At 54.2% G+C, this 19,085-nt stretch overlaps 1 pseudogene; it reads right to left on the bottom strand.

Moving 5' to 3' along the window:
* Nucleotides 1-444: 444 nt before the first annotated feature.
* On the bottom strand, nucleotides 445-17,380 carry LOC133361490 (activin receptor type-2B-like; annotated as a pseudogene).
* Between the last annotated feature and the right edge of the window lie 1,705 nt (nucleotides 17,381-19,085).

Consider the following 19,085-nt stretch of genomic DNA (forward strand, 5'->3'; position numbering starts at 1 on the left):
GTGGTGATGATAGCGGTGGTGGTGGTGGGTGGAGGGGCGGTGACGATTGTGGTGGTGGGTGGAGGGGCGGTGATGATAGCGGTGGTGGTGGTGGTTGGAGGGGCGGTGACAATAGCGGTGGTGGTGGTGGGTGGAGGGGCGGTGATGATAGCGGTGGGTGGAGGGGCGGTGATGATGGCTGTGGTGGCGGTGGGTGGAGGGGCGGTGACGTTGGCGGTGGGTGGAGGGGCGGTGACGGTGGTGGTGGTGGTGGGTGGAGGGGCGGTGACCATAGTGGTGGTGGTGGTGGGTGGAGGGGCGGTGACGATAGCGGTGGTGGTGGGTGGAGGGGCGGTGACGGTGGTGGGTGGAGGGGCGGTGACGGTGGTGGTGGTGGGTGGAGGGGCGGTGGTGGTGGTGGTGGGTGGGAGGGGCGGTGACGGTGGCGGTGACGGTGGTGGTGGGTGGAGGGGCGGCTGTGGTGCCACCGCTGCCACCACCACCACCACCGCTGCAGCAGGCAGCCCCGGGTCGGTCCGCAGCTGCGCCAGACGCTCCTCCACACAGTGCGCCGAGAGGCGAGCCTCCGCATCCTGGTCCCAGCACTCCTCCATGGTGACACACAGCTGGGACAGTCCCTGGGAGTCACGCACCAACATCGTCACCACCACCGCCACCACCACCAAGACACCACCACCACCACCAACACCAAGCCACCACCACCAAGCCATCACCACCGCCACCACCAAGACACCGCCACCACCACCAACACCAAGCCACCACGAGGTCAATCCGCTGCTGGATGAGTGACCATCAGCCGAGGTTAAAACGCAACTTCAAATACAGCGGCAGACATCGTCAGGGTCGGGATGGAACCCACGTCCTCCTGTAGACCAGGTGAGGTAGTCAACATCTGCGCCCTAGTAACATTGACCAGGAGGGATGACAGAGGAGGGAGGGAGGAGGGGAGGGAAAGAGTGAGTGAGCCAGTGAGTGAGTGAGCGAGTGGGTGAGAGAGTGAGTGAGTGAGTGGGTGAGAGGGTAAGTGAGTGATTGGGTGAGTGAGTGAGTTAGCCAGTGAGTGAGCGAGCGAGTGAGGGAGAGGGTGAGTTAGTGAGTGAGTGAGTGGGTGAGAGAGTGAGTGAGTGAGTAGGTGAGTGAGTGAGTGAGCCAGTGAATGAGTGAGCCAGTGAGTGAGCGAGCGAGTGAGTGAGCCAGTGAGTGAGTGAGAGAGTGAGTGAGCGAGCGAGCGAGCGAGCGAGTGAGTGAGCGAGTGAGTTAGTGGGTGAGAGAGTGAGTGATTGAGTGGGTGAGTGAGTGAGCCAGTGAGTGAATGAGCCAGTGAGTGAGTGAGCGAGTAAGTGGGTGAGAGAGTGAGTGAGTGAGTGGGTGAGTGAGTGAGCCAGTGAGTGAATGAGCCAGTGAGTGAGTGAGTGAGTGAGCCAGTGAGTGAGCGAGCGAGTGAGTGAGGGAAAGAGTGAGTTAGTGAGTCTATGAGAGTGAGTGAGCAAGTTAGTGAGTGACTGACTGACTGAGTGAGTGAGTGAGCGAGTGAGCGAGTTAGTGAGTGACTGACTGACTGAGTGAGTGAGCGAGTGAGCGAGTTCGTGAGTGAGTGAGCGAGTAAGTGACTGAGTGAGTGTGTGGATGAGTGAGGGAGTGACTGAGTGAGTAACTGACTGAGTGAGCGAGTAAGTTAGTGAGTGAGTGAGCGAGCGAGTGACTGAGTGAGAGTGCTAGGAGTGAGTGAGTGAGTGAGCGAGTGAGCGAGTTAGTGAGTGAGCGAGCGAGTGAGTGAGAAAGAGAGAGTGGGAGAGTGAGTGAGAGAGAGAGTTAGTGAGTGGGTGAGTGTGTGAGAGGGCGAGTTAGTGAGAGAGTTAGTGACTGACTGAGTGAGTGAGCGAGTGAGCGAGCGAGTTAATGAGTGGGTGAGTGAGTGAGCGAGTGAGCGAGCGAGTTAATGAGTGAGTGAGTGAGCGAGTGAGTGAGTGAGCGAGCGAGTGACTGAGTGAGAGTGCTAGTGAGTGAGTAAGTGAGTGAGTGAGCGAGCGAGTGAGAAAGAGAGACTGAGTGAGTGAGCGAGTTTGTGAGTGAGGGAGTGAGTGTGTGTGTTACTGACTGAGTGAGTGAGCGAGTGAGTGAGCGAGTGAGTGAGTGAGCGAGTGAGTGAGTGAGCGAGCGAGTGAGAAAGAGAGAGTGAGTGAGTGAGAGAGTTTGTGAGTGAGGGAGTGAGTGTGTGTGTTACTGACTGAGTGAGTGAGCGAGTGAGCGAGAAAGTGAGTGAGTGACTGAATGAGTAAGTGGGTGAGTGGGAGAGTAAGTGAGTCAGTGGGTGAGTGAGTGAGCCAGTGAGTGAGTCAGTGAGTGAGTCAGTGAGTGAGTGAGACAGTGAGTCAGTGAGTGAGTGGGTGAGGGAGTGAGCGAGTTAATGAGTGAGTTAATGAGTGAGTTACTGAGTAAGTGACTGAGTGAGAGGGTGGGTGAATGAAGGAGTGACTGAGTGAGTAACTGACTGAGTGAGCAAGTGAGCGAGCGAGCGAGTGAGCGAGTTAGTGAGTGAGCGAGCGAGTGAGTGAGAAGAGAGAGTGGGAGAGTGAGTGAGAGAGTTAGAGAGAGAGAGTTAGTGAGTGAGTGGGTGAGTGTGTGAGAGGGCGAGTTAGTGAGAGAGTTAGTGACTAACTGAGTGAGTGAGCGAGAGAGAGAGTGGCTGAGTGAGTGAGCGAGTTAGTGAGTGAGAGTTAGTGAGTGAGAGAGTTAGTGAGTGAGTGAGTCACTGAATGAGTGAGTCACTGAGTGAGTGAGCGAGCATGAGAGAGTGAGCGAGTTAGTGAGTGAGAAAGAGAGAGTGAGTGAGAGAGAGTGACTGACTGAGTGAGTGAGTGCATGAGTGACTGAGTGAGTGACTGAGTGAGTGACTGAGTGAGTCTGTGAGAGTGAGCGAGTTAGTGAGTGAGTGAGTGACTGAGTGAGTGAGTGATTGACTGAGTGACTGAGTGAGTGACTGAGTGAGTGACTGAGTGAATGACTGAGTGAGTGACTAATTGTGTGAGTGACTGAGTGAGTGAGTGACTGATTGTGTGAGTAACTGAGTGAGTGACTGAGTGAGTGACTGAGTGAATGAGTGAGTGTGTGAGTGACTGAATGAGTGACTGAGTGAGTGACTGAGTGAGTGACTGAGTGACTGAGTGAGTGACTGAGTGAGTGACTGAGTGTGTGAGTGTGTGAGTGACTGAATGAGTGACTGAGTGACTGAGTGAGTGACTGAGTGACTGATTGACTGAGTGACTGAGTGAGTGACTGAGTGAGTGACTGAGTGAGTGACTGATTGTGTGAGTGACTGAGTGAGTGAGTGACTGAGTGAGTGAGTGTGTGACTGATTGTGTGAGTGACTGAGTGAGTGAGTGACTGAGTGAGTGAGTGACTGATTGTGTGAGTGACTGAGTGACTGAGTGAGTGACTGAGTGAGTGACTGATTGTGTGAGTGACTGAGTGAGTGAGTGACTGAGTGAGTGAGTGAGTGACTGATTGTGTGAGTGACTGAGTGAGTGACTGAGTGAGTGACTGAGTGAGTGACTGAGTGAGTGAGTGTGTGAGTGACTGAGTGAGTGACTGAGTGAGTGACTGAGTGACTGAGTGAGTGACTGAGTGAGTGACTGAGTGTGTGAGTGACTGAGTGAGTGACTGAGTGAGTGAGTGAGTGACTGAGTGACTGAGTGAGTGACTGAGTGACTGAGTGACTGAGTGACTGAGTGACTGAGTGAGTGACTGAGTGAGTGACTGAGTGAGTGACTGAGTGTGTGAGTGACTGAGTGAGTGACTGAGTGAGTGACTGAGTGACTGAGTGAGTGACTGAGTGTGTGACTGAGTGTGTGAGTGTGTGAGTGAGTGAGTGAGTGACTGAGTGAGTGACTGAGAGTGACTGAGTGACTGAGTGAGTGACTGAGTGAGTGAGTGAGACGTCGACCGGGTGCTTGAGCCAGGCCTCCCGGATCGCTGGGCGGCCATTGCCGTCCACCACGAAGTGCCGGAGCTCATCCAGCGTGGGGCGCTCACCCACCTCGTCCACCAAGGGAGCGCGGTGCTCACCCAGCATGCCTGGCACACACACACAGACACACACACACAGACACACACACAGATACACACAGACACACACACACAGACACACACACAGACACACACACACACAGACACACACACAGACACACACACACAGAAACACACACAGATACACACAGACACACACACACACAGACACACACACACAGACACACACACACAGACACACACACAGATACACACAGACACACACAGACACACACACAGACACACACACAGACACATACACACACACAGACACACACACACAGACACACACACACAGACACACACACACAGAGATACACACAGACACACACACACAGACACACACACAGACACACACACAGACACACACACACACACACAGACACACACACACACAGACACACACACACAGACACACACACACAGACACACACACACAGACACACACAGACACACACACACAGACACACACAGACAACAACAACAACAACCGCCATTCGCCACTAAGTGGCGGTGACGTCACCACGATGCTTGTGCCAGGCCAAGTGCACCTTGAGGCCACGTGAATTGTCGAAAGCCCGCTGGCAGGAGGTCACGGGGCAGACCCAGGTGCCACTGGTCGACTGACCGAGATGACCGAGATGACTGGCTGATGCACCACCTGTGCCCCCTACTGTGCCAACTTGCTGTGCTTTAGCCACTCGGCGCTCCGCTCGTTGTTGTGAGCGTCGCCCCTCCGCCCTCCGTTGTTGTTGGAGGGCGACTGCCTCCAACTGCCCAGTAGCGTCCTTCACGAGTCTCCTCCACGGAGGCCGATCTTGACACCGCTGGTACCAGGCATCGGCAAGTCCACTCAGCTCCACGTCCTCCTGTACCACATCACTCCATCTCTTCTCTAGCCCGTGCCGCACCCGTTTAGCCCCCTCGATCCGGCCGAACAAAGGCTGTTTAGGCATATGGTGGCTGGGCATGCAGGCTACATGACCCAGCCAACGCAGCCTTGCCTGCCGGAGGAGCTCACCGATGGGACTTTGCCCAGATCTTTCAAGGATTTGTGAGCTCCTCACACAATCCAGCCTGGTTAAACCCAGGATGGATCGTAGGCAGGCCAGCCTAAATGTTTCTAACCGGTGAAGATGCTCCATTAGGGGGTCCACGTTTCGCAAGCGTAGAGAAGGGAGGGAATGACCGTGGCTGAGAAGACCTGAAGCTTTGTGCGGAGCGACAGACCAGGTAGCTTCCACACAGCGTTACGCAACCGATGAAAAGATATTGCTGCTCGACTGATTCGGAGTGAGACCTCTGCTGTTAAACCGGAACCGGTCATGAGCACACTGCCCAGGTATGGGAAACTCTCCATTCTCTCCACAACTGATTGGGAGTTATGGGGGTGGAGTGTCTGATGGTACAAAATACCCAGGCAGGTGCTTAGTTTTAGTGGCACGCTCCAGTTTCACCAGCAGCGTCTCCACCTCCTCCGAGTGAGCAGCAATTAGCAGATCATCGGCATACATAACGTGGTTGAGCAATAGGGAGCCATCCCTTGACCGCACCCGGGCATTGATCAGCCTCTCATTATATCTGTACCAAACGGAAATTCCCCCGGTACAGCTATTGAAGGCTTCACGAATGACGTGGTCAAAATAGATGTTAAATAATGTGGGAGCCAGAGGACATCCCTGTCACACCCCAAGGTGTACAGGGAATGGTTTTGACTCCCGGCCACGTAGTTTTACCCGGGCCCACTCACCATCATGAAGGTCCTTAATGAGCGTGAGCAGAGGGTCAGGGACTCCAAAAGCACGAAGAACAACCCAGAGCCCAGGCCTACTGATGGTATCATAGGCCTTGACCAGGTCAATAAAGCAGAGATGTAGGTCTTGTTGGAATTCCCTACACATCTGCTGTAGCAGACAGACTGAAAATATGGTATCTGTGCAGGACTGCCCTTTCCTGAAACCGCATTGAGGCTCCGCAAGCCTCTCCTCAGCGTGCCTAGCAAGGCGATGTTGAAAAAATCCATGTCAGGACCTTTCCCGGCACACTGAGGAGTGAGATGCCCCTGTAGTTGTTACAGTCTGTGCGGTCCCCCTTCTTAAAGAGGGGAACCACCAGGGCATCCTTCCAATCCTGCGGAACCCGTCCAGTGGCCCAGACTGTTGTTATGACTTAATGTAGGACAGTCTGTGCACAAACGCCACCCTCCCTCAGCATTTCGCTTGGGAGATCATCTCTGCCTGGTGCCTTTCCTGGTCTCAGACTCTGGATCGCATTCAGTACTTCCTCAACAGATGGCACCTCAGCCAGCCACTCACAGGGGGTGACTTCTTCTTCCAATATATGAGGCACCGCAGCCTCAGCAGGGTCATCCCCACTTTGTGCCATGATGTTTTCCATGTTGAGGGATTTCCCCTCCGCCAGGACCTCACAGAAATGCTCAGCAAATCTGCAAACCTGTTTCTGGGGGTCGGAGATTGGATCACCGTTCTTTCCCCTAGTGATGGTAATAGGTGTGGCGCTGCAGGTTACTTTTTTGATGCAGTTAAATAGTGATTTGTGATCGCGGGCCACTGAGGCAGACTCCATCTCCTCAGCAACCCGCAACCACCACCCATCCTTGCAGTGCCTCACGGCTGTCCGAACCTCCGAGCAAAGGCTGCGGTAAGCCTCCTCATTCTCTGACATGGGATGCTGTAGACGATAAGAGTGGGCCTGTCGCTTTTTCTCAACCAGCCTGAACACCTCCTCTGTCAGACAGGGTCTCTGGGGAGGTCTTGACCGTGTACCCAAAGCAGCCATTGCAGCTGCACGAGTCACAGTCCCAAACCTCGCCCATTTACCCTCGACATCAGGAGGAGTGGGGGACGATGCCAACCCCAGCCGCAAGCGATGATGAAATTCTCGCTTGCAACTTTCATCAGCTAACTGAGACCAGGCCACCTTAGGCTGGAATGGGGTCCTGGGTGTCCACCCACCACCGGAATGGAAGAATGGCAGGCACATCTTACAGATGACTAGTCGATGGTCAGAGGGCATATCAGCTCCACGGTAGGTCCTGGTGTCAAGGACATGGGCCCGCATCCGCTGATCCATCACTATGTAGCCCAGCAGATGTTCTTGCTTGGACCCGGCATGCATCCATGATGCATTTTGAAGTTGGACGGTCGAGAACTTTCATCAGCTAACTGAGACCACAGACACACGCACAGACCAGACACACACACAGACACACGCACAGACCAGACACACGCACAGACACACGCACAGTAACACGTACAGACACACGCACAGACACACGCACACACACACGCACAGACACACGCACAGACACACGCACAGACACACGCACACACACACGCACACACACACGCACACACACACGCACAGACACACAGACACACAGACACACACACAGACACACGCACAGACCAGACACACGCACAGACACATGCACACAGTAACACGTACAGACACACGCACAGACACACGCACACACACACGCACAGACACACGCACAGACACACAGACACACGCACAGACACACGCACAGACACACGCACAGACACACGCACAGACACAGGCACACACACACGCACAGACACACAGACCAGACACACGCACAGACACACGCACACAGTAACACATACAGACACACGCACAGACACACACACACACACGCACAGACACACGCACAGACACACAGACACATGCACAGACACACGCACACAGTAACACGTACAGACACACGCATAGACACACGCACACACACACACGCACACAAACACGCGCACACACACACGCACAGACACACGCACAGACACACAGTCACACACGCACAGACACACACACAGACACACACACAGACACACACACAGACACACGCACAGAAAGACCCCCCCCACCCACATCACGTGGGGCGGCACCGTGTGACAAGAGGTGACCAGGGCCGGCCAGCACCACGCCCTGGGGCCACACCACCACCGCCACCTCCGCTCACCGCCACTGGACATGCAGCGCGTGGCGATCTCCCACAGCACCAGGCCCAGCGCGTAGACGTCGATGTGAAGGAAGGCGTCGGACTGCAAGCAGATGGCGCCCTCCAGCAGCTCGGGGGCCATGTAGCGGAGAGTGCCGACCTGCGGCGGGGTGCAACGGTGGTGGCGGAGACGTCACGCTCGGCACGACGCTCTCCAGTCTGATCGTTGTTTTTTTAACCCTTCAATCTGGCAACGAAACTGACACCTTTTTTACGAGGAGTCGTGTTTGCATTGACCACAATACCTGCGGTCGGAATGCAAACAAAAAACATAACTCTGATAATGTATGCACTGTCCTTGAAGTTTATTGGTCCACACCCGAGACAGCTTTCCAGAGAGCCTAGTCTTGTTGCACAGATAAAAGGGTAAAAAAAAAACAACTATCAAATTTTTTCTTCCGGCAAACGAGGTTCTATCGGCACCCTCCCGCCTCTTGGCGTCTCCGCCTCTTGGCCCCGGCGTCGGTGTTCACCCGCGGGATGTCGACGGGTGGGCAATCCGGCTGGAGTTTGAGCGCCAAGCCAAAGTCGGCGACGACGGCCGACAGGTCGCTCCTCAGCAGCACGTTCTTACTCTTCAAGTCGCTGCGGGAGAGACGGGGGGGGGGGGGGCGGGGGGGGCACGGTGACGCGTTCAAGCGGTCGAAGGGTGAGAGGGGGCTGCGTGAGGAGCAAGCGGAGTCCAGAGGTCGCAAACGGGTTTTGATTCCTTACCCGTAACCGTAACCGGCCGCACCAAGGTCGCAAATGTGTACCCGTACCCACGGGTAGGCCGTGAGTCACTGGTGAGTAACCGTTTGTCACTCATTTCGGGTAGGGTACGGGTAGGGAATGGGTACCCGGCCGGGTACGGGTACCCGTTCCCTACCCGTACCCTACCCGAAACGAGTGACAAACGGTGACTCACCGGTGACTCACGGCCTACCCGTACCCGACCGCACCAGGGTCGCAAACGGGTACCCGTACCCGGCCAGGTACGGGTAGCTGGGTATCGGGTAGGGTACGGGTATCGGGTACCCGGTTGCGACCTCTGGCGGAGTCCGAACCCGAGGTCGGCAGGGACCCCCCACCCACTCCGCCACCCGCACCGCCGCCACCCCCGGTGATCCGTGGGCGGCCTGCTAGCGACGTACCGGTGGGCGATGGCCGGCTTGCCTCCGTGCACGTGGCGGTGGAGGTGGGCGAGGCCGCGTGCCAACGTCTCGCCCACGTGGCAGAGCTCGTGCCACGACAGCGTGGAGCCCTTGAGGTGGTCGCACAGCGAGCCCTGCGGCGGTCAGAGGGGAGCAGCGGCAGTGGTGGTGGTGGTAATGGTGGTGGTAGTGGTAATGGTGGTAGTGGTGGTGGTGATAGTAGTGGTGGTAGTCGTGGTAGTGGTGATGGTAGTCGTGGTAGTGGTGGTGGTGGTAGTAGTGGTGGTGGTAATGGTGGTAGTGGTGGTGGTGATAGTAGTGGTGGTAGTCGTGGTAGTGGTGATGGTAGTCGTGGTAGTGGTGGTGGTGATGGTGGTAGTAGTGGTGGTGGTAATGGTGGTAGTGGTGGTGGTGATAGTAGTGGTGGTAGTCGTGGTCGTGGTGGTGGTAGTCGTGGTAGTGGTAATGGTGGTAGTGGTGGTTGGTAGTCGTGGTGGTAATGGTGGTAGTGGTGGTGGTGATAGTAGTGGTGGTAGTCGTGGTAGTGGTGATGGTAGTCGTGGTAGTGGTGGTGGTGATGGTGGTAGTAGTGGTGGTGGTAATGGTGGTAGTGGTGGTGGTGATAGTAGTGGTGGTAGTCGTGGTCGTGGTGGTGGTAGTCGTGGTAGTGGTAATGGTGGTAGTGGTGATGGTGGTGGTAGTGGTGGTGGTAGTGGTGGTGGTGGTAGTGGTAGTAGTGGTGGTAGTGGTGATGGTAGTCGTGGTAGTGGTGGTGGTGATGGTGGTAGTAGTGGTGGTGGTAATGGTGGTAGTGGTGATGGTGGTAGTAGTGGTGGTGGTGGTAGTAGTGGTGGTGGTAGTAGTGGTGATGGTGGTGGTAGTGGTAGTAGTGGTGGTGGTAGTGGTGGTAGTGGTGGTAGTGGTGGTGGTGGTAGTAGTGGTGGTGGTAGTAGTGGTGATGGTGGTGGTAGTGGTGGTGGTAGTAGTGGTAGTGTTGGTAGTAGTAGTGGTGGTGATGGTGGTGGTAGTAGTGGTGGTGGTAGTGGTGGTGGTAGTAGCGGTGGTAGTGGTGGTGGTAGTGGTGGTAGTGGTGGTGGTGGTGGTAGTGGTTGTAGTGGTGGTAGTGGCAATGGTGGTTGTAGTGGTGGTAGTAGTAATGGTGGTGGTAGTGGTGATAGTAGTGGTGATAGTAGTGGTAGTGGTGGTGGTAGTGGTGATAGTGGTGGTGGTAGTGGTGGTGGTGGTAGTGGTGGTAGTGGTGGTGGTGATAGTAGTGGTGGTAGTCGTGGTAGTGGTGGTGGTAGTCGTGGTAGTGATAATGGTGGTAGTGGTGATGGTGGTGGTAGTGGTGATGGTGGTGGTAGTAGTGGTAGTGGTGGTAGTAGTGGTAGTAGTGGTGGTGGTGATGGTGCATGGTGGCAGCGGTGTGCAAGTGGTTCAACTTCGATGTGGTGGCGCTATTTGGTTGAAGAGCGTTTCAAGTAAAGTAGGGAAATCGGCCTGTGGGACGTCGCTTGATTGAGGTCTTTGCTGGGTTTTGGAAGTGGGATGATTGTCGATGATTCCCAGATGGCCGGAATGAGGTTGCACTGGGAGCGAGGCGTTAATGGTGTAGGCGAGAAACTCGATGCCAAGGGGGGCCGAGGTGTTTGAGATCGGGCATAGCTATGCCATCCGGACCAATTGCGGAATAATTTTTGGCTTTTTTGATAGCGAGTTTCACCTCTGTTTGGTGATGTTGTTGTTGTTTATGACGGATTTGTTGTTGAAATTGATTGCACAATTGGGTGGTGGGTTTGGAGTGTCCGTTTAAGGCTTCGATGATCTTCCAAAGTTTTGATGAGTTTTGGCGATGGTCAAAAGATTCAACAAACTCGTGTCTGCGTTCTGTTTTGGCTTGATTGATTAGCTTTTTGATTTCAATATTGAAGGCTGGGATTTGTGGCGATGTAGGATTTTCAGTCCTCAGAGTATTTCGTAAGTTTATTTAGTGTTGAGGCTTCTTTAGGGAGGCAGGGAGGTGTTGCTTGTAGCAGCCCTCCGGGATGGTTGCCTCCAAGTTCAAGTGTGCGCTTCAATTGAACCCATTACATGTGCGTCTCTGTGTGTGTGTGTTTGTGTGAGTAGTCTATGGGTCTCTACGTGAGTAGTCTATGGGTCTCTACTGTGTGAGTAGTCTATGGGTCTCTATGTGAGTAGTCTATGGGTCTCTGTGTGAGTAGTCTATGGGTCTCTGTGTGAGTAGTCTATGGGTCTCTGTGTGAGTAGTCTATGGGTCTCTGTGTGAGTAGTCTGTGGGTCTCTGTGTGAGTAGTCTATGGGTCTCTACTGTGTGAGTAGTCTATGGGTCTCTGTGTGAGTAGTCTGTGGGTCTCTGTGTGAGTAGTCTGTGGGTCTCTACGTGAGTAGTCTATGGGTCTCTACTGTGTGAGTAGTCTATGGGTCTCTATGTGAGTAGTCTATGGGTCTCTATGTGAGTAGTCTGTGGGTCTCTACTGTGTGAGTAGTCTATGGGTCTCTATGTGAGTAGGCTATGGGTCTCTGTGTGAGTAGTCTATGGGTCTCTACGTGAGTAGTCTATGGGTCTCTACTGTGTGAGTAGTCTATGGGTCTCTACATGAGTAGTCTGTGGGTCTCTGTGTGAGTAGTCTGTGAGTCTCTGTGTGAGTAGTCGGTGAGTCTCTATGTGAGTAGTCTGTGAGTCTCTATGTGAGTAGTCTGTGAGTCTCTGCACGGTGAGTGAGTCTATGAACCCGCTCGTGGAAGGTGGTGATGATCCACATCTCGGGTTCGGCGTTCCCTTCCCGCCTCTCCGCGCCGATGAATTGCAGCAGGTTGTGGTGACTCAGGCCGGGTGTGACGAAAATGTCCACCTCGTTCTGCCACAGCCGTTGGTTCTGCGAGCGTCCCGGACGAAGACAGCGCCGACGACGATGGCGGGGAGAGGAGGAGGAGACAAACGTGTGAAGTTGCTCAGGCTGAGGTCGCGTCCAGAGGAGCAGAAGTCTCGCGGGGGGGAAGCCGTGGTCCCGCGAGAAACACGCGGCGAGATCCGCAGACACACGCAGACACACGGAGACACACGGAGACACACGCAGACACGCGCAGACACACGGAGACACACGGAGACACACGCAGACACACGGAGACACACGCAGACACACGGAGACACACGGAGACATATGAGACACATGGAGACACACGCAGACACACGGAGACACACGCAAACACACAGAGACACACGGAGACACACGAAGACACACGGAAACACACGCAGACACACGGAGACACACGCAGACACACGCAAACACACGGAGACACACGCAGACACACGGAGACACACAGAGACACACAGAGACACACGCAGACACATGCAGACACACGCAGACACATGGAGACACACGCAGATACACAGAGACACACAGAGACACACGGAGACACACGCAGACACACGGAGAACACGCAGTGGGTTGCTGTGGGTCTCTGGGTTGCTGTGAATCTCTGAGTATGGGTCTCTGTGGGTCTCTATGGGTCACTGTGGGTCTCTATGGGTCTATGTTGGTTGATGTGGGTCAACTGTGGGTCTCTGTGGGTTGCTGTGGGTCTCTGGTGGTTGATGTGGGTCTCTATGGGTCTCTGTGGGTCTCTAAAGTCTCTGTGGGTTTGCTGTGAGCTCAATGGGTCTCTATGGGTCACTGTGGGTCTCTGTGGGTTGCTGTGGGTCTCTGTGGGTCGCTGTGGGTCTCTGCGAGTATGGGTCTCTAATGGGTCTCTATGGGTCTGTGTGGGTCTCTAGGGTCTATGTTGGTTGATGTGGGTCTCTGTGGGTCTCTTTGGGTTGCTGTGGGTCTCTGTGGGTTGCTATGGGTCTCTATGGGTCACTGTGGGTCTCTGTGGGCCTCCGTGTGTCTCTGTGGGTTGCTGTGGGTCTCTATGAGTATGGGTCTCTGTGGGTTGCTGTGGGTCTCTATGGGTCTGTGTGGGTCCTATGGGTCTCTGTTGGTTGATGTGGGTCTCTATGGGTCACTGTGGGTCGCTTGTGGGTCTCTGTGGGCCTCCGTGAGTCTGTAGAAAACACGTGTCGCGCAGGGTCAGTGTGTGCGTGTGCGTGTGTGAGTGTGTATGCGTGTGTGCGTGTGTGTGTGTGTGCAGGGTCCTCACCACGGTCTGGACAATCTTCACCGCGACGACTTAGGACAAGGAGCTGAGCGCGCCAGACGCAGCCGAAGGCGACCGCCGGCTCGTAAGTCCAGCAGCAGCAGCGGCGGCAGCAGCGCCGTCAGGCTCACCGCCTCCTGTTGGCGGAATGGAGCGTCGGGCAGCCTCGCTGCCGTCAACAGCAGAGACCCCCCGCCGCGTAGCCTGGACAGACCGGCAGGGCAAGTGACTACACCATACACTTATTATACACTACACTATACACAAGAACGCCGCTGGCAGGAGGTCACGGGGCAGACCCAGGTGCCACTGGTCGACTGACTGAGATGAGTGGCTGATGCACCACCTGTGCCCCCTACTGTGCCGACTTGCTATGCTTTAGCCACCAGGCGCTCCGCTCGTTGTTGTGAGCGTCGCTCCTCCGCCCTCCATTGTTGTTGGAGGGCGACTGCCTCCAACTGCCCAGTAGCATCCTTCACGAGCCTCTCCACAGAGGCCGATCTTGACACCGCTGGTACTAGTCAGGCAAGCCCACTCAGCTCCACGTCCTCCTGTACCACATCACTCCATCTCTTCTCTAGCCCGTGCCGTGCCCATTTAGCCCCCTGGATCCAGCCGAACAAAAGCTGTTTAGGCATGCGACGACTTGGCATGCGGGCTACATGGCCCAGCCAACGCAGCGTTGTCTGCCGGAGGAGCTCACCCATGGGTCTTTGTCCAGATCTTTCAAGGATTTGTGAGCTCCTCACACAATCCAGCCTGCTTAAACCCGACCAAAACGAAGCATCTTCGCCGGTTAGAAACATTTAGGCTGCCCTGCCTACAAGCTGAGTCCAAGCCACCTTAGGTTGGAATGGGGTCCTGGGTGTCCACCCACCACCGGAATGGAAGAATGGCAGGCGCATCTTACAGATGACTAGTCGATGGTCAGGGGGCAGATCAGCTCCACAGTAGGTCTTGGTGTCAAGGACATGGGCCCGCATCCGCTGATCCGTCACTATGTAGCCCAGCAGATGTTCTTACTTGGACCCGGCATGCATCCATGATGTAGTGTGGATGTGCCGATGCCTGAACAGCGTGTTGGTAATTACAAGCCCATGGGCTGCACAAAAATCTAGCAGCCTCCTACCATTGTTATTGAGCTGATCTGGCCCATGCCTTCCAATCACTCCAGACCAGGTGCCAGCATCATGGCCAACTCTGGCATTGAAGTCACCCAACAAGATGACTCTATCCCGAGGGGCCACTTTAGCCAGCACCTGTGACAGGTCATAGAAGGCATCTGACTCATTGGCCTTGCCTGTATCCCTCCACGGATGTTCGTCTTCGGTGGGGGCATAAGTAACCACGACCACCAGTCCTCACCTCCGGTTGATGGGAAGGCAAGCCCAAAATAGCCTGGGGCTTACAGCTTCCCACACCTCACTGCCACGCTCCCACACCCCCTTCATTCTTTTTTTCAAAACAAGAGCCACTCCCTATTGTTTAGTAGTCTTCTGCCCCGAGTAGAGGACTGTCCACCCCTCATAGTGGCAGCATCCAGAGCTGGTCCACCGGACCTCCTGAATGCCACAAAGATCCAGACGGTACCGGTCCAGCTCCCGACAGAGGTGTGGCAGCCTCTCCTCCGCAGTGAGCGTTCGAACATTCCACGTGTCTCAATAGTGGCGATGTTTACACACCGCACCAGGTACTCATTTGAGGCTGAGTCGAACTAGGGGAGGCCCAGGACCGGTTCAGATAATCGTCACTGGTGTTCGCCGTGAGCGAGAATCGAACCCGGATCGCCAGGTTCATAGTGCAGCGCGCTAACCACTACACTACCGCTCCCCACCAGACACACACACACAGACACACACACACACAGACACAACAACAACAACCGCCATTCGCCACTAAGTGGCGGTGACGTCACCACGACGCTTGTGCCAGGCCAAGTGCACCTTGAGGCCACACACAGACACACACACACAGAGATCACACAGAGACACACACAGACACACACACACAACACAGACACACACACAGACACACACCACCCACCTGCGGAGGCGTTGTGGCGTGCGTCAGCTTGCGGCATCGCCGGTACGTCCACACGGAGAGCGGCAGCAGCAGCAGCAGAAGCAGCGGCGTCGTGACGGACAGCAGGGTCACTGGCGTGGGCACCGGCCTGGCCACCGGCGTAGGCTGCTGAGTGACCTCTGCAACAGGAGGCTCAGCTGTGAAGGCACTCACAGGGGCTGCTCCCATAGACTCAATGTTAATGTCTCCCATAGACTGCAATGTTAAAGGCTCCCATAGACTTCAATGTTAAAGGCTCCCATAGACTTCAATGTTAAATTCTCCTATAGACTTCAATGTTAAATTCTCCCATAGACTTAAATGTTAAAGTCTCCCATAGACTTCAATGTTAAAGTCCCCATAGACTTTAATGTTAAAGTCTCCCATAGACTTTAATGTTAATGTCTCCCATAGACTGCAATGTTAAAGGCTCCCATATACTTCAATGTTAAATTCTCCCATAGACTTCAATGTTAAAGTCTCCCATAGACTTCAATGTTAAAGTCTCCCATAGACTTTAATGGTAATGTCTCCCATAGACTGCAATGTTAAAGGCTCCCATACTTCAATGTTAAATCTCCCATAGACTTCAATGTTAAATCTCCCATAGACTTCAATGTTAAAGTTCCCATAGACTTCAATGTTAAATTCCCATAGACTTCAATGTTAAATTCTCCCATAGACTTCAATGTTAAAGGCTCCCATAGACTCAATGTTAAAGGCTCCCATAGACTTCAATGTTAAATTCTCCCATAGACTTCAATGTTAAAGGCTCCAATATACTTCAACTAGCAGAAGTACCCGGCGTTGCCCGGGTGAAAAATATATTTCTTAATAACCTTACATATATACACAGATGGGCTGCTACCCCTGCCCCCCCACCCCCCCCCAGCCACGATCTCCTCGGCCGCTGTGCAGTAATATGTACGGCCTATAGTGTGGTGGGGTGTCGAGGCCTAGTACCGTGCAGAGCCTCCGGCCTCGCCTAAATTGCCCACCCGGCTGAGGCTGGGTACTGGGGTCGTTACCCCCCCCCCCCGCTACAATAATACTGTCTAATCGCTATAATTTTATTATGTACCGACCCTATAATAGTAATTGCACACATTGGGGTGGGGGGGAGTGAAGAGGACGTGAAACTTTGATGAATTTACCTCAGTCGCGTGTTAATGCGTGCACATATTTTTTACGGGAATTAAAAATGGCGTCCACCCCGCAGCGAATGCGTCGCTACCCGTTGCCAGGGGCAACCGCCGTGGAAAACCAAACGGACCAATCGTGTCTCGCAAATCCCTCACATTTCGTCCAATGAAACTGCGTATGGTCCGGCGACACACAGACAGACAGACAAATTTGCGATTTTATATATAGATGTTAAAGTCTCCCATAGACTTCAATGTTAAAGGCTGCCATAGACTTCAATTTTAAAGTCGCCCATAGACTTCAATGTTAAAGGCTCCCATAGACTTCAATGTTAAAGGCTCCCATACACTCTTTGGTTATTTCGGTAAAGTTACGTAGGTATAAAATAAAATAATTATTTTTTTCTACTCACGTAGGTAGAAAATAAAATATTTTATTTATTTGACATCAACCACGCGTCGCGCCACAGAGCACGATTGTAGCTCTTCATACATTGCAATATTAATTGATCATCCTTTTAAATGATCCACCTTTCTCGGTCATAAAAAAAATCGTTTCTTTGCCGTTGGCCAACACCAGCCAGGCCTGGCCGGGCCGTGACGACAACGAGAGAGAGCTGGAACGGCATCGATTCTTCCCGCCTCGTGAACCATCTCCGGCGTCTCTCGCGGCTCAAGACTGACCGTGTGGCCGGGGCCGTCGGGCGAAGTCGACGTTACAGAGGTCCCTGTCACAGCAGCAGAAGTAGACAAACGGGTTGCTACTCGACTCCACGCACTTGCTCCTGATCACAGTGGGACACCCAGAGGGTGGGGGGGAGGGAGCAGGAGGGGGGGGGAGGTGGGAGGAGGTGGGGAGGTGGTGTGGGGGGGAGGAAGAGAGAGGAGGTCGTGAGGGGGAGGAGGTGTGGGGGAGGAGGAGTGGGGGGGGGGAGGAGGGGGGGGGGGGGGGGGGGGGGGGGGATCCGGTGGGCGGGCTGCTGGTCTGCCTCCTCACCTCCCACGGCAGTCGTGCACCCAGCAGCCCTGGCGCTCCAGCAAGATGTCGCCCGACACGTTGCGCCACGCCGCGTAGCAGAAGCCACCCTCCCCCCCCCTCCTCCTTCCTCTCCTCCACCCTCCCCTCCTGCTCCCCCCCCCCTTCTCCTCCTTCCTCTTCTCCTCCCTCCCCTCCTGCTCCCCCCGCCGCCGCCGGCAGCGTCACAAAGCACGGTGCCTCCGGCCTCCGACCGCCCCCCCCCCCCCCCACCGCCTCCTCCTCCTCGCGTCTCCGTAGCGGCTGAAAGAGACGCAGCGGCGGCGGTGGCGGCGCTGCATCTCCACGGCGGCCAGGTGAGCGCCAGCGACGAGGAGGAGGAAGGGGAGGAGGGGGAGGAGGAGGGGAGGAGGACACTAAATACACAGGCAGAGAAGAAAACAAAAAACCCAGAGAGAGAGAAAAAGATAAACTTGAAACTTCCCCGTAGAAGTGGTTCGATCTTAAATTTGGGTTTTTTGTTTTCTCTCTCTCCCTGTGTATTTAGTGTCCTTTTTCTGTCTCCACTCGTTTTTTGTCGTTCTTATGTTCTGCTCTGTCTGTGTGTCTCCGTTCCTCTTGTTGTATGTTTTGTCTCTCTTTGGAATTTTCACACTTAAATTCTAACTTAGCAATCTTTGAAATACGTAATCGACCAGGCTATGCGTTGTGTGTTGATTGACTCTCTGTGTTGTATTACATAACATTTCGATATTTTGCTAGGTTATTTAATTTAGTGTGTACTTTACCACGCGTCTCTTCGTACTCATTGACATGTAAATGTTTTCTCTACCCCCTCCCTCTCTCCGCCCCCCCCCCTCTGTCTATTTAAGGCCTCGCCACAGAGACGATCTCCCTCTCTGTACCTGTGTTACTCTCTCTCTCTATGTATCTTGGTGATATCTGTCTGCTTATATGTCTGTCTATAGTTTTCTGGTTAGATTTTTGTTGCTATCCCACGGGTGTTGCATTGTGCAGACAGTCCCCGACTTACGACCCTCACCACAATGTATTGTACAGACAGTCCCCGACTTACGACCCTCACCACAACGCCATGTCAGATAGTCCCCGACTTACGACTCTCCACACGCCATGTACAGTAGTCCCCGACTTAACGACTAACCACTACAGAGCCCCGACTTACGACTCACCACACTGTACAGATAGTCCCCGACTTACGACTCACACAGATATGCATAGTCCCCGACTTACGACTCTTACTAGCAGAACATAGTCCCCGACTTACGACTCTTAACTACAGCGACATGTACAGACAGTCCCCGACTTACGACTCCCACTTCAATATGTACATGCAGTCCCCGACTTACGACTCTCACTACAGCATGTACAGACAGTCCCCGACTTACGATGGAGATGTGTTACGACGACCCCATCGAAGAACGGTGATAATTTAGCAAAACAGAGCAATTTACAGTAGCGTACTGTATAAACTATATTGTGTGTGCTTATTACTT

Source organism: Lethenteron reissneri, unplaced genomic scaffold, assembly GCF_015708825.2.
Source record: "Lethenteron reissneri isolate LAM-NWPU_2019-01 unplaced genomic scaffold, ASM1570882v1 scaffold_1110, whole genome shotgun sequence".
NCBI lineage: Eukaryota > Metazoa > Chordata > Hyperoartia > Petromyzontiformes > Petromyzontidae > Lethenteron > Lethenteron reissneri.